The 13822-nt window shown below is 30.8% G+C and overlaps 1 long non-coding RNA gene across 2 annotated transcripts; it reads left to right on the forward strand.

Annotated features, from left to right (window-relative positions):
• Window positions 1–9893: 9893 nt before the first annotated feature.
• Window positions 9894–13720, forward strand: LOC129906224 (uncharacterized). Of its 2 annotated transcripts, none has more exons than XR_008770746.1 (3): window positions 9894–10032; window positions 10811–10969; window positions 13613–13720. It is a non-coding gene; the product is annotated as an uncharacterized LOC129906224 (long non-coding RNA). The 2 variants fall into 2 exon arrangements; XR_008770747.1 differs by lacking the exon at window positions 9894–10032 and adding an exon at window positions 10122–10207.
• Window positions 13721–13822: the final 102 nt, after the last annotated feature.

Genomic DNA, 13822 nt, shown 5'->3' on the forward strand with positions numbered 1-13822 from the left:
AGTGGTCGTATAAGTTCTTGTTCCATTCAGCATTCTAAAATACTTTAAACTAATATCGCCAGATCTAACCTCTTCCCCAACTTTTTCACATAAGTTAAAAAAATCCAATTAATAAATACAAAAATACAAAAAACATAGTACGTATACGCCACAGTGTATTTGGTCAACGTGTAAATAATATGAAATACAACTTTGGCTTAGGTGCCAACACACCCTAATCGATATTAAATAAGATTTTCACTCAATAATTGAAAAACAACTTCATCTTCTTTGTGAGCGCTACCTTCGTTAATTTAAAAAAAGAGTCCAAAAAAGAGGATTTCAGAGGTCTCAGTCAAAAAAAATATGACAGAGTAGCACGAAATTGCTAAAAACTCTGAAAATGTTTAAATACAGACAGAGTTGAAGATTTAAGGGTCTTGCAAAATAACAACGACAGGTTTAAAATTTCTATCCACTGCCAACTAAGGTTCTTGTCGTCGAGGTTCAGGTGTGAAATTTTAGTTGCACCAAACCGAAAAGCATTGTTGTTGCCGTTTTCTATACAAAAAAGCTGTTGACAGCGTTCTTAATCATCCGTTGGTCGTCGTTGGTTTGGGATAGCTTTAAATGACGAGTGACTTTCAAAAATGGATAAAAACATTTTTCGACATTTCCCAGAAAAAAAAAAAAAAAAAGTTATACCTGTTTTTTAAACCCGTTTTGAAAGGTTAATTCTCCCTTCACTTTCCTTAAGCTGGTTAAATTATACATTGAGTGGGAAACAGAATTGCACACCTAGTTTGGAAAAAAGACCTTTTCAGGGATTTGTTGGCTATCGAATACAAAATCCTGTGAGGTGACTGTGGCGCCAATTTTCGTTCATAGTGGATATTTTGGAAAAAAAAAATTTTTTTGTTTTAAGTTTGAGGAACTGTTTTTCAAAAACACTTTAATCAATTTAATTGATTTTGATTTTACAAACCAAGCATTTAAAAATGTACCACCTTAATATTTTTTTGTTGCCGTTCTGTTCAAATCTTTTTTATGTTTGAACCAATTTGTGAGAAGATTACTTCTACCAGTTAAAAGATGGAAAATTGTCCCTCACTACTTAATATTAGAAGCTCATGCTTGATAAGTACGTTTTAGAGATGCCAAGCAATCCATTTTTCTGTGCAAAGAAACATAATTGTTTTTATTGACCCACCATTATGTATCTACATTGCGTTTTTTGATTTAAAGGCTCCAGGGAGCTTCTTCTATTTTTAATTTAATCGTTTTCAATCAATTATGAATTTAGCTGCCTACCGTAAAACCTAAATGTTTAAAAATGTTCAAACATCATACAATTCAGATTTTTTTAAAACACTATAAGACCCTTGGAATGTTTTCTTCATTCAATGTTATTTTTCATTCTCATAATCTCTCTTCTGTTACTTTAATACAATATTGCTTCTTTATAACAAAAAAAAATGACTTTTTTGTGTGATTGAATATATGTACACTCTTTTTAGTCATAACCGTTACAAAACAAACCAAACAAAACACTTCAAAAAGTTTTACATGAAAATATTCTCTCTACGTACTCTTCTCGACTCAAGAATAAGATACTTCTTGTGATGTGACTAAAAAAAAACTTGAAATGCTGCATATTATTAAAAACACATACATATATGTACGTATGTAAATATGCGAGAAATTAAAATATTTCAAGCTTGTGACACTAATGCATCTGTTGCATATCTTTTTTTAAATCTTTATCTTTTTGTCAGAATAATACATTGCAACAAAGCAAAGCGACGATTAAAAGTGTTTTATTTTCTCACGATATAATAAGATGTCATATTTCAAGTAGTGTCAACTGCATCATTTGCAACTGAAGCCTCATCATTTGGCAAACAAAAAAAAAACAAAAAAACATGACTTGGTCTCCTTCTGATTGTTGACAAATTCCCTATATGCAATCGCAATATTGAAATTATAAGTTTGCTCAGAACATGTGGTTGCAATCGAAGCAAAAATACAAAAAGTTTCGTTTTTATTTTTTCTTATTAAAATTTTGTATTTTCAAAGCATTAGTTTCATTAGTTGTAAATACACCACAGGTAATCGCCTTAAGTCTGATTGGGTCACTTGGATACATTTCCAATGAAACTAGGTAAGCGGTCAGAATGTCTGTACCCTGTGAGCCCTGAAACAACTAAAAGCAAGCGAAATAGACCCAAAGTAGCCACGTCGACGGGCGTCGCAAAGTTTATTCATGTTATTTCCAATGATGCATGCACATTTCGATAGAACTGCAGGTATTTTCTGCAATAAAGCATAACCTAGTTTAAAATTTCACAAGTTCCACATTTAGTAAAAATTGATGACACACTCGCCACTCGCTCGAACAAAAACGAAATAAAAAATATAATTGGGGGTGCGGGTGCTATATACATTGGGAGAGGATTGTTCTACTGAACATGCGGTGCAGTTTAGGTCTAAGGGGCCAACCCCAATGGGGAAAGTAACAAAAAAACAATGAAACAATTAATTTGCTAACTCAAATTTCAAATAGGATTATGGTAAGACAACCACGCCATATTATAATACGAAACGTGTGTACGTCGTCTCAAGCCACAATGTGAGAGTGAGAGTGATGGGCTACCAGCTACCTGGTGATTTGATCCGTTTGAACTTTGTCTGAAATGCATAATTATGTGGAAATGGATAATGATGTTGATTTCTTTCTGTTGCCATGGTTCATAAGTCGGTTGCTACCCTAATTTTCTAATCAATATATTTTTTAACCTTATTATACCTACACATTTTGTTGAATCGATTTGAATTAATGTGCGTTTTCTATTCTTGTAATGGTGTTGTGGATTGGTCGATTTGTTTTAGAGTGTATAGACACTAGGTACTACATGGCGTATTTGTTGGTAAGATATGTCGTTTTCTTTCACTCCAATGAGAATACCCTTTTAGTAATTATTTTTGCACTTTTGAAGGTTTTGTGTTCTTTAACGCCACAAAAGTACCCCGGATTTACTCCATATTTTTAGTCAGATATACACCGATTTGCACACACACTTATGAATTTGAAGTTTGACATTTTATAATTTTGTTTGAAAAGAGAAAAATGCGAAAAGTGTTTCTTTAAAATTCTTTTGTTATTAACAAAAACAACCATTATGAATATATTTCCTATTATATTATATTCCGCCATATAGGTATATTTCTTCCATTATTTTTATTAATTCTTCACTTTTTTCCAAAATTAAATTGAATTTTTTTTTCTGCGATGATGGGATATTTTTATTTTACAATTATCAAACTAAGGGTGCGTTTCAATTAGGCTGAAAAAACCGATCAGAAGTATAATGAAAAATATACCAAAAGTAAAACTAAGTCCGCTTCTACACGAAGACGCAAAGCGCGAGACGCATAAATGAAGCTTTTTAAAATATAGGCGTAAATCCATTAATTTATGTAACTTTAATTAGGTACTTCAAATCTATAAATATTATAATTATTCAATTTGATCTTATATAATGTTAACTAAATAATACTCTTTTTTTCTGGCTGACGGCAAAAGCCAATGCTATATTTTGAAATGGTAACGGAGTTACGAATAACAAAGTTACGAGCGACAGAGTTACGGCCGTCAAAGTTACGCGAAACCGAAGTTACGAAAAACTAGAGTTACGAATTCTAAAGTTATGTTAAGCTATGACATGTGATTTTTGGGTTGGCAACAATTGCAACAACAGTTCACCACACCAAAATAACGTCTGTAAAAAAAAGGGGTGGTTTGGTTATTATTTTAAAATAAATAATAACAAAGTGGGTATTACAAAATACGCTATGAATAATTTTATTAATTAATAGAAAAAAAAAATACGTATTTGCAATATTAGTTGGACAAATAAGAAGTTAAATTCAATTATGTTTTTTTTTCTATTTCAACGTTTTTGCGATCTTCTCACAAAAACAAAACCATATATGTATATCTATACCTATCCAATCAAAATTTTACAAGATTAAATAACACCCATTTTCGCTTTACTCATTTAGTTCTGACCAATGAGAAAAATGTTAATCTCTTGTTTGTATTTCCATAATTCCATGTCGTTCCTCGCAATTATTGCCAACCCAAAAATCACATGTCATAGCTTAACATAACTTTAGAATTCGTAACTCTAGTTTTTCGTAACTTCGGTTTCGCGTAACTTTGACGCTCGTAACTCTGTCGCCCGTAACTCTGGTATTCGTAACTTCGTCGGTTTCCCCTATATTTTGTGTTTAAGTATGCATAATGTATCTCAATTCTCAATATTTTGTTTTTAAATAAAATCACTACTACTACTACTACTACTACTACTACTACTACTACTACTACTACTACTACTACTACTACTACTACTACTGTTATTAATATTAATTTTTTTTTTAATTCATAAAATTTTATCCCTAGGCCTGTTGTCAGTATTTTTTTCAAGGAAATTATCCATTTTTGCCTTGTCACACACACAATTAAAAAAAAAAAAAATTTCTCATTATGTTCTATCCAACGTTGCCACAAAGTGCCCGATCGGGCCATTTGGCCTCCTAATTTATATTTTGGCCCTTTGCCCGGGCCAAATAGAAATGGCCCACGAATCCAAATTTTAGTAGATTTATCTTCATATCGTGTTTAGTCAAATTAAAAGGCTTTACAAAATTAAATATAAATCATCACGATGCACCACAAATAAATAGGTATGTATACTGAATTCATTAATTTATCTCGTTTAGTAGATAATTTGATTTTTCAGACGTCGTTCTTTTTATTTACATATTTTTAATAAGTGGCTCAAAGCTAAAAGATGTCTGTCAGTTAAAAGTTTAAAATGTATCTACATCTGTGATTTTTTAAAATTTCTTTTGTAAACTAAAAAGATTTAACAAAATAAAGCCCTTTTAAATATTTATCAGGCTTTAAATCCTAAAATGACGTTTGTCCCATATAAAAAACGTCATTTAAAATTTTAAAAGCCTGTTAAATGTTTATGAAATCGGCCATTAATGCATTAAACAAATAAAAAAGAATAAATACAATTTTTAATAAATTGCAATTTTATGTTTTAAGGAAAAGTTTGTAAGTAAAATATTTGGCCCACACTTTTGTCAAAAAATTTCGGAATGGCCCTCTCTGCTTTTTTCCTTGCGGCAACGCTGTTCTATCACTCCTGAAAAAGGAGTAAAAATTTAGAGTACTCTTTAATAGAGTGAACGAAGACAACAATAGACTGTGAAGCCAGAGCTTTGGATTCGAATTGAACAAAACAACACTAGGTTTTTTACCTTTTAGAATGACAGTCTCTATAAAAAGTGAGTCTCATTCAATTAAAGTTACTTTTGTTTTTTCATAAACTTATTGCGAAACAATTTTTCTTACGCTCAGCGATGAAAATAAACCCTTTTCATTATCTAATAAAATTATTCCAAAAGACCCTTTCTTTGAACTTTTAATTTGTTTTTCTCAGTCCATAATTGATTTTTTACTTGGGATTTAGGTACTAAAGGGCATGTTTAGAATTCGTAAAAAAATCGAACTCGAGATATAACAATCAGGCATGACATTTTTGACACCTAAATAACGGTACTTGCCATAAATGGAAAAGATTACACGGTGTAACACTCAAAATATACGCGGGCGGAGACCTATCAAGTTTTGTAGAGCTAGAGAGTATTTGAAAATCCCCTAACACCCCCAAAATCTGGAGTTACGGGCAAAAAACGGTTTTTTGGACCTTCACCCATTGAAAAAATTCTAGCTTCGACAATTTTTTACCCATTTTTACAGATTTTTTTACAGTTTCTGATAGAAGATAAATATACCTTTTTAACAATGTATAAAACATGTAACTCGGTTAAACCACTTAGAATTTATAAGATGTCAAAGTTCAAAAATTCAATTTTTTTTGTCATTTGCCCAACTTCGGCATCAATTTAAAGTATATGTTTTCAAAACAACATGCTATTTAAAAAATATATTCTAAAACTATATCTATTTCCCAATTGATCGAGGTATTTTTTAGGAAAATCACTTCAAAATTGGCTTAGAAAAAAAAATTTTTCGATTTCAAGCCAGATACAGAAATTCGAACTTTTAGGTATAGAACAAAAATGTTGTTTCGGCACGTAGTAGGATAAGTTGGGCGCCAGGATTTGATGAAGGGTTTTTGTAGAGGAGCTCAATACAAACATTTTTTTTCTTTAGGAGGGGGGTCTATCTCCCCCCGTTTAGGTGGGAGGGGCATTTTTCTAAAAAAAATTATCAAAATAAAAAAAAAATATTAAAAAACAACGGCAACACTTACAGTAATAAATGATACCATTTCCAAAAGGCAAAATTGTGCATTTGATTCTAATTTTTAAATCAATATAATATTACCAATAGTTTTTGAAATAATCGATTTCAAAGTTAAAAATAGGGGAAAAAAAAAATTTTTAAAACTCATTTTATACTATTTTTCTCCAGACTGTGAATTTTAGTAAATAAATTACTTAGACAGAAAACTGCCTCAATTAATTCCTTATCGAACAGTGAAAACTATCAGCCATATTTATAAAAGAATCTTAAAGGTTGTTTAACTTTAAACCACCTCTAAAAAAAAACTACGTGTAGTGGCAAAAGACTTCGTACTTTTAAAATAAAAAAAATATTTTTTGAACCGTTATTAACGGTACCTGCCATAGAACCATTTTCTTGATATTTCACTTTCTCTTAAACGACTAAGCCGATTTCAACGCCGATTTTTTTTATCTACATGTAGAAGCGTCTTAGTAGCCTTAAATTTTCAAAACTTTTAGTTTTGGATTAAAAAAAAAATATTCAAATTTTTTTTTTTAAATCAAGTTTTTGAAAACGGATTGATAATATTTTATTTGGAATTTTGTTTTTATGTGTAAAATAATTATTTCTGCAAACAATTTTTTTGAAATTTTCTATTAAGAAAAAACCAAGTTAACCATTTTGTGGTAAGGATTCAATACATATCTTTTTTTGAGTTCTTCGGACCTTATTCTTTTGTATAAGGAAAATTGTTTGAGCATATTTAGAAACGGTTTCTATAAGAACTGTTTTCCATCTTTCGATACCTGTTCAAATCTTTTCAATATCTTTTGTATTGCCCGAGATATCTTAAAATGAAGTAAGTGGGTTTGGCTTCATATATCATAAAGGAGATAGACCATATTAAATTTATAAAAATACCAAACAACTGAGGATATCTCGGGCAGTAAAAAAGATATCGGAAAAATGTAAACAGATTTAAATAGATGAAAAATAGTTCTTATAAAAACCATTACTAAATATGCTCAAACAATTTTCATCAAGAAAAGAATAAGGTCCGAAGTACTGCATTTTCTAACGGTAATATTTAAAAAACGGGAGCTGATTAATTTTTTTCTGACTTCGGATTCGAGTTCAGCGCACCGAAAACCTTCCGAAAAATATATTTTTGTTTCGGCAACAAAAAAAAGTTTAATTTTCTTAACCAGTGTAATTTGCTTGATAGCTTCATTCTGATGTATTCATCACATTCTCAAATGTTTCGTAAAAAAAAAATATCAAAATATGTATTTTGATTCATCACGCGTTTTTGACAAGCATATTGGACATTGTGATCTCTCCCCCTATTTTGATGAATTGGCTATTAACTTACCCTTTCGTTCCTGTGCAAAAATCCTAACCCATTTAACTCTTGATTTTTAGCAAAATACAATAACTATAAATGGGACTATAAAAAAAACACTTGAAAAAATATCAATTATGTAGGTACTCTTAAGATATCGTAGTATCCATTGTTTCAGTAAAAAAAATGTTAAAATTCCATAAACAATATTAGTTGTTCGGCCTTCACGGAATCCCTTTTTTTTCCAATCCCTTTTTATGTTTACGTATAAAAATTCACTTGAAACCCTTCAAGTGAAATATGAGAGCAATATAGCCTCCCCTGCTGGAAAAGTGGTCGGCAAATTGAAGTATTTTCTTTATTATTGTTGTTTTCTTTTTGAACGAAAAAAAAAACACTTTTACTCGAATGCATTTACCATGTCTGTATAATGTATACTGTACCGCAAAATACCAATGTTGAACATCCCTACATAGCAACTCTTGAATAATGAATACTCCCCTAGAATGCTTTATAAAATACATCATGTAGAGTTGTTGTTGTTGTAGTTGTAGCTGTAGTTGAATAAAATTCCCAAAAAAAAAAAAAAAGAATCCATGCACACACGCAACGCACATAATAAATAAAATAATGTATAAACCTGCACACCCAAATAAAATATTATTGCAGAGGAAGAGGACTCAAAGCCGATAGTCTCATTCTCTCATTCCCGTTTCCCGAAATGAACATATGGCGTGCAATGTCAAAATGGGATAATGATTCGGAAAGTATATTTAAAATAATAGAAGAAGAAAATAAAACTCTGCGTTCGAAATGAAACTCTTCATTCAGTCAGTCAGTCCGTCAGTCGTCGTTCATCGTTTTCGAATTTGGAGTTGATACAGAAATTGCGGTGTCCCTGCTCTAAACCAAATTTATGTATTGGAACAGAAATAGATTTGAAGGATGCGACGCGACGATTTTTTAAAACCATAACAAACATGGATACAAAGTGTTTAAAATTGGCTGCAACTTATTTTATTTTATTAGCAAGCCAAAGCAATGAATCATTTGGAAATACAGCAAAGAGGCTGTATTGAAATTCAAAATATTCAGTCACAAAAATATGCATCTAAATCTGAACAGAAGAACGCTGTGCTATGGATTGTCATAGGATTTGCTAAGTTGAGGAGAGTTTATAGTTTCAGTACTTATACGTGACTAAATGTTTGTATACAAGACATTAAAATTATTTTCTTTTTTTGTTCAATAAATTTGTCTGATAACGTTTTCAAATGTTCCATGAGTCTTGTTTGTTTCCAGGGGAAAATTAAAAAAACTACCTTTTTATCAGATTTGTATTTTTTGGCGGTTTTCGTGTTTACATAAACATAATGCTTGCAACCCCCCTACTGCTCACTATTATAGGATTTGGAGTGGGTGCGACTTTGATACGCCTTGAACTTCATACCTAAACCTATACCATTTTTATTTATTTTTAAGTATGTATTCGTTTAAAAAAAATCGCGAGATTCTAAAGACCAATTACAAATTCAAAAAGGGAGTTTAAATTCTGAGAAGTTAAAAAGCTGTTGTTAATGGCGAAAATAGCAAGAAAATAAAAATCTGATAAAAAGATGTTTTTTTTTTAACTTTTTTTTTACAAATTTTGACTTTGAAATCGATTAAACTTGATTAAACTTGATTTAAAAATTTGAACTAAGTGTACAATTCAGGCTTTTAAAAAAGGTATCATTCATAATTGAAAGTGTTGCCGTTGTTTTTAATATTTTTTTCTTCTTTCTTGACGCCTAAGTTATTGTACTGTTGCCCATATATTTGTTCCTTCATTCGTGTAAAAAACACTTTGAATTAAATAGTTTTTCTTTAATCCGCACTTCGTTTATCGTTTAGGGCTAGGAGGCCAGGGAATTTGGACATAAAAGAGGCCTGACTCGGACAAAATACTTGGCGAACATTGTTGGCAGAAATACCCTTACTCACATACCTCGAGTCCTAACGAAACTCATTTGGCCACCATAGTCAAAAAACTGCATCAATAATGCAGTTTTCGGTTAAGCTAATTGTTCTTGAGAGGTCATTTAAATAGCAAAATAAGCTGAATCTAACAAAATTTAAACCAACTTTAGCAAGTTTTGAACTATTTTGTTGGGAATATTAATAACTGTGTAAAAACTAATCGAGACGAAGTAGTTAAGATCAAAAATAACATTTAGCTTGATTTATGTACTATATAAATCATTTCTTAAAAACTTAATTCAAATCTTAAATACAGCTTTCATCAAGTTTTTTCTTCTTGGCACGTGAGCATCAACTCTTCGAGAAATACAAATCACAAAACTAAACCATCATATTTGATTTGAACCTAACAACCTTATAAAATTGCGTAAAGAGTTAATTTATCTTTGCGTTTTTGTTTTTCTTATTAATTAACTTTCATTATAAAAAAAAAAAACCAAACAATTGTTTCAGTAACAGTACCAGTACTCTTGTGAATATTTTAATTAAAACATCACTCTCAAGTGCAGCATTGGCGCGGACAATCAAGAACTTTTAATTAAGTAAAGAGATGAATCGCACTTGAAATTGTCAGACAACGCCGCGCCTCTACTACTTCTGCTGCTACTGCCGGCCGCAACCGTCAAAGATTAATGCAGGCCGTTTGCTCAATTAAATTGTTTCAAATACATTTCAGTTCTCTTCATGTTTTTTTTTTTGTAATGCGCTTTTATTTAGAAAACACAAACTTCTTTTATCATCATTGAAACTTCCACCCAAAGGGAAAACACACAGCATGTTAAAAAAGGGACAGAAATTGTGTTTTTTTATAAATAAAATTGCTCCCTTCAGAAGCTAGTCTCCTCATAATAATCTCTCAAATTGGTTTATCTGAATTGCTTTGACCCCGTGATGTAAAGTGCAGTAGTAGTATGTGTCTCTTGTTTGCTGAATGCATCTTCAGACGTTCAATGATGATTGTAGAATTTACAGAATTTGATAAGATTTAACTAATCTATTTCATTTAACTTATTTACATAGAGAGATAATGGTTCAAGTTGATTTTTAAAATGAAGAAGAAACAAATTTTAAAAGATTCTTCAAAGTTTTAAAAATCTCATATTTCATTGATTACATCATCATTTTTTTTTCAATATGAATCGAAGAAATATTGAACAAAATAATTTGTATATGACTGGCCCTGTCGAATTGTTCCTTGTCAGTTCTTGGAGCCATAAATTACTTTTTTTTTGTTCACATCCGGGCTTGAGTGGACAAACAAAAGACATTGAGCATGTGATGCTTGAAATGCACCTGCGTTTAAGGTGAGTTTTTATTGTGTTGGTATTTTTTGTTTTTGCTTTCCTTATGTTGTTATTGCCATCTGTTCTGTTCCTTTTTTTATTTTCATTTTTCTAACGAAAATATTTCTTAGGACCGGTTTATAACAGATAGGTAGTTCCTTTGTTTTATTATGTTCCTTTCTTCCTGCACAGGTATTTTCTTAATCTACCTGCGATCATGAGTTTCGAAGATTTTCTTCAATTAATTTTTTTTTCTTTTTTCAAGAAAATATTTTTTTTTTTAAGAAATTTAAATAGCAGACTTGTATTTGATCGCTTGATGGATAGAAAAATGATCGAATGTCTGAAAAACAAAATATAGTCCAGGAGGTAACAAACGAATTGTTTGTCTCATTTTGGGATCATTTATTTTTATTTTGAATGTTGGGACTTAAATTAATAGGAGAATACATTGTCCCATATTCCCTTGGAGTTGTTATATCATTAGTATGAGATGAAAATCGCAACCAAGTACAGACTCCCATCTACTCAAGTATATGTAGATGGTAGTACTAAATCTATTCATCATCTTCTCATAAGTAGCTTACCACCACCAAAGAAGGTTTAATTAATTTGATGGAAATTAACCCTTTCGAACCCAGCGTTACTCTCATGTAACATATTTTTAAAAATTCGTAAAAAATATTCCATTAAATATTTTTTTAGGTTTCGATGGCTCAAATGAAAGATAACGATGTCTAGTTACTGGATTATTACAAAAATTTAGTCAAATATCATACCTTTATTTTTTTTTTATCGAAAAAGGAACTGAATTTCACATTTTTTCTTTTTTTTTTTGCAAAAAAAAAGTTTTTTTATATATGGTCATAATTTTGAAAAAAGAGATAAAAAAAGTTAATCCAGAAAGTGTTTTGCTTTTTGGCTTAGAAAAAGGAGCATATATTATTGTTCTATAAAAAGTTGTTTTCTCAGTTGTCCGACTTTTTTTGGTGGTCATAGGCAGTGTATTTTAAATACATGTAGCATGAGAGTAACACATTAGTTTTGCTATTTATTATTTTGGAAAATAACTTTTTACTATTCATATTTCTTAGTTGTGATGTTTTTGATACGATAATACTGAAAAAACATTTTTTAATATTGATTTTCATAGCTTGGGTTCGAAAGGGTTAATTTTGTGGTGTGTTTTGTATTATTCTGCTTTACGCAGACAATTCACTCACAGAAGTCCATCTCGCCAACGATAGCTACCAGGAAAGTCGAAGCCCACATTCGGAAACTGTTCTACAGTATAGATACTCTTCATCCACAAGCAGCTTCTGCGATCAGTCATTGCCTACAGCTTTCCAATCTCCAAGACAGCCATAAAGAAACTACAAATTAACAAATGAGAGAAAAACACTGAGAATATGAATCGGACTTTTCTTCGACCTAGAGCAGCAGAAATACTACAGCAACAAGTGACTCTACAGGGAAGCAAAAATCATACCATTGGACAAGTATCTTTTGCAACCAATCTACTGGTGAGAAGGATGACTAGCCAACAACGACTGGCCGAACCCATGTACCCTTGTTCTTTGGATATCCTGGATGAGCACATAATTTCAGCGGTTAAGGAGGAAGCAGTTAACTATAATGGCGTCACCCAGTCGGCTTACTACCGAGGACAATCTATTAAGCAGATTTGTTAAATAAAGTTTATCCATGCATTATGCATATTTATTAATGTTTATAAACTTGTTCATTGTATAATGCTAAACCTCTTTTGTACCAACAACATTTTGTATCAATCAATGTATCTTAAAAATATGTAAGTTAATTTTAGGTCTATTAATACCAAGTTCAGTTAACCAAAATTTAAATTGAATTGAATTGAATTTTTGTCACCGACGAAGTCATCTTGGTTAGTAACTCAAATACCGAGGATGATAAGCCATCCAAAAAACATCTTTAATATTATTTTGAATCAATTCTTTGTAAGATTCAGGTTGTACTACACCCTTAAGTCTTATTCAATTCTTTTAACGTTTTTAACCAAATTTCATAATTTATTCCCACCTTTCTATCTGAAATATTAAATTAACTCCTAATTCGTATGCAAATAAATACACATTATCTAATTTTCTAAGTGTACTATTTGTTTCCAATTTTAAGTTGAGTATAAACGTACCACTTCCATTGCATCATAACATTTTTTGTAGCAGAAAATCAATACCGTACTTGCAAAGCATCAGCTTTGCATCCAACATTGTTTTTGATGTAATAGCATCACTCCATTAATGAATTCGGCCTTTTGCATCGAAAAAAAATGATCATTGCATAAAAAGGATTAAATCTGTTTTTTAAGTAATCATATGAGAGTATCTGTAGTTTCATTCAGCATTAAAAAATACCCTTAAATAATACGTGCATTTTCTCACTGCATCAGCTTAAATTTACGAGCTTAATAAACTTCTTCTAAACGCCTTCTGCCTTAAACGCAGATTTAACAAAAAATGCCAATAGGGGATTTTAAAAAACTTTGGAACAGCTGTCCATACCAAAATTTGTGTGTCTTCAAAATATATTTTATATGGTGGAATGTGCTAAATTTTGTATTCTTCATGAAATTTAATACTTAACCAAATCTTTGTTAATGATGTGTGTTTGTTTTAATACTTACAGGCAACTGGACAGGGTGCAAACAGCTATTCCTCCATCCATAATGATGATATTTCACAAAAAAAGCCTTAACTTTGTCACCACCGAACAACCGATGCAAAACCGAAAAAATTATAACTGCCAAGAATTGAAAGTTGTTCCAATATTAAAAAAAAAATTACTTTTTTTTGTATAAAATATTTAAAAAATAATTTTTTTATTTTCATTTCTTTT

This window comes from Episyrphus balteatus, chromosome 1, assembly GCF_945859705.1.
Source record: "Episyrphus balteatus chromosome 1, idEpiBalt1.1, whole genome shotgun sequence".
In the NCBI taxonomy this organism is placed as follows: domain Eukaryota; kingdom Metazoa; phylum Arthropoda; class Insecta; order Diptera; family Syrphidae; genus Episyrphus; species Episyrphus balteatus.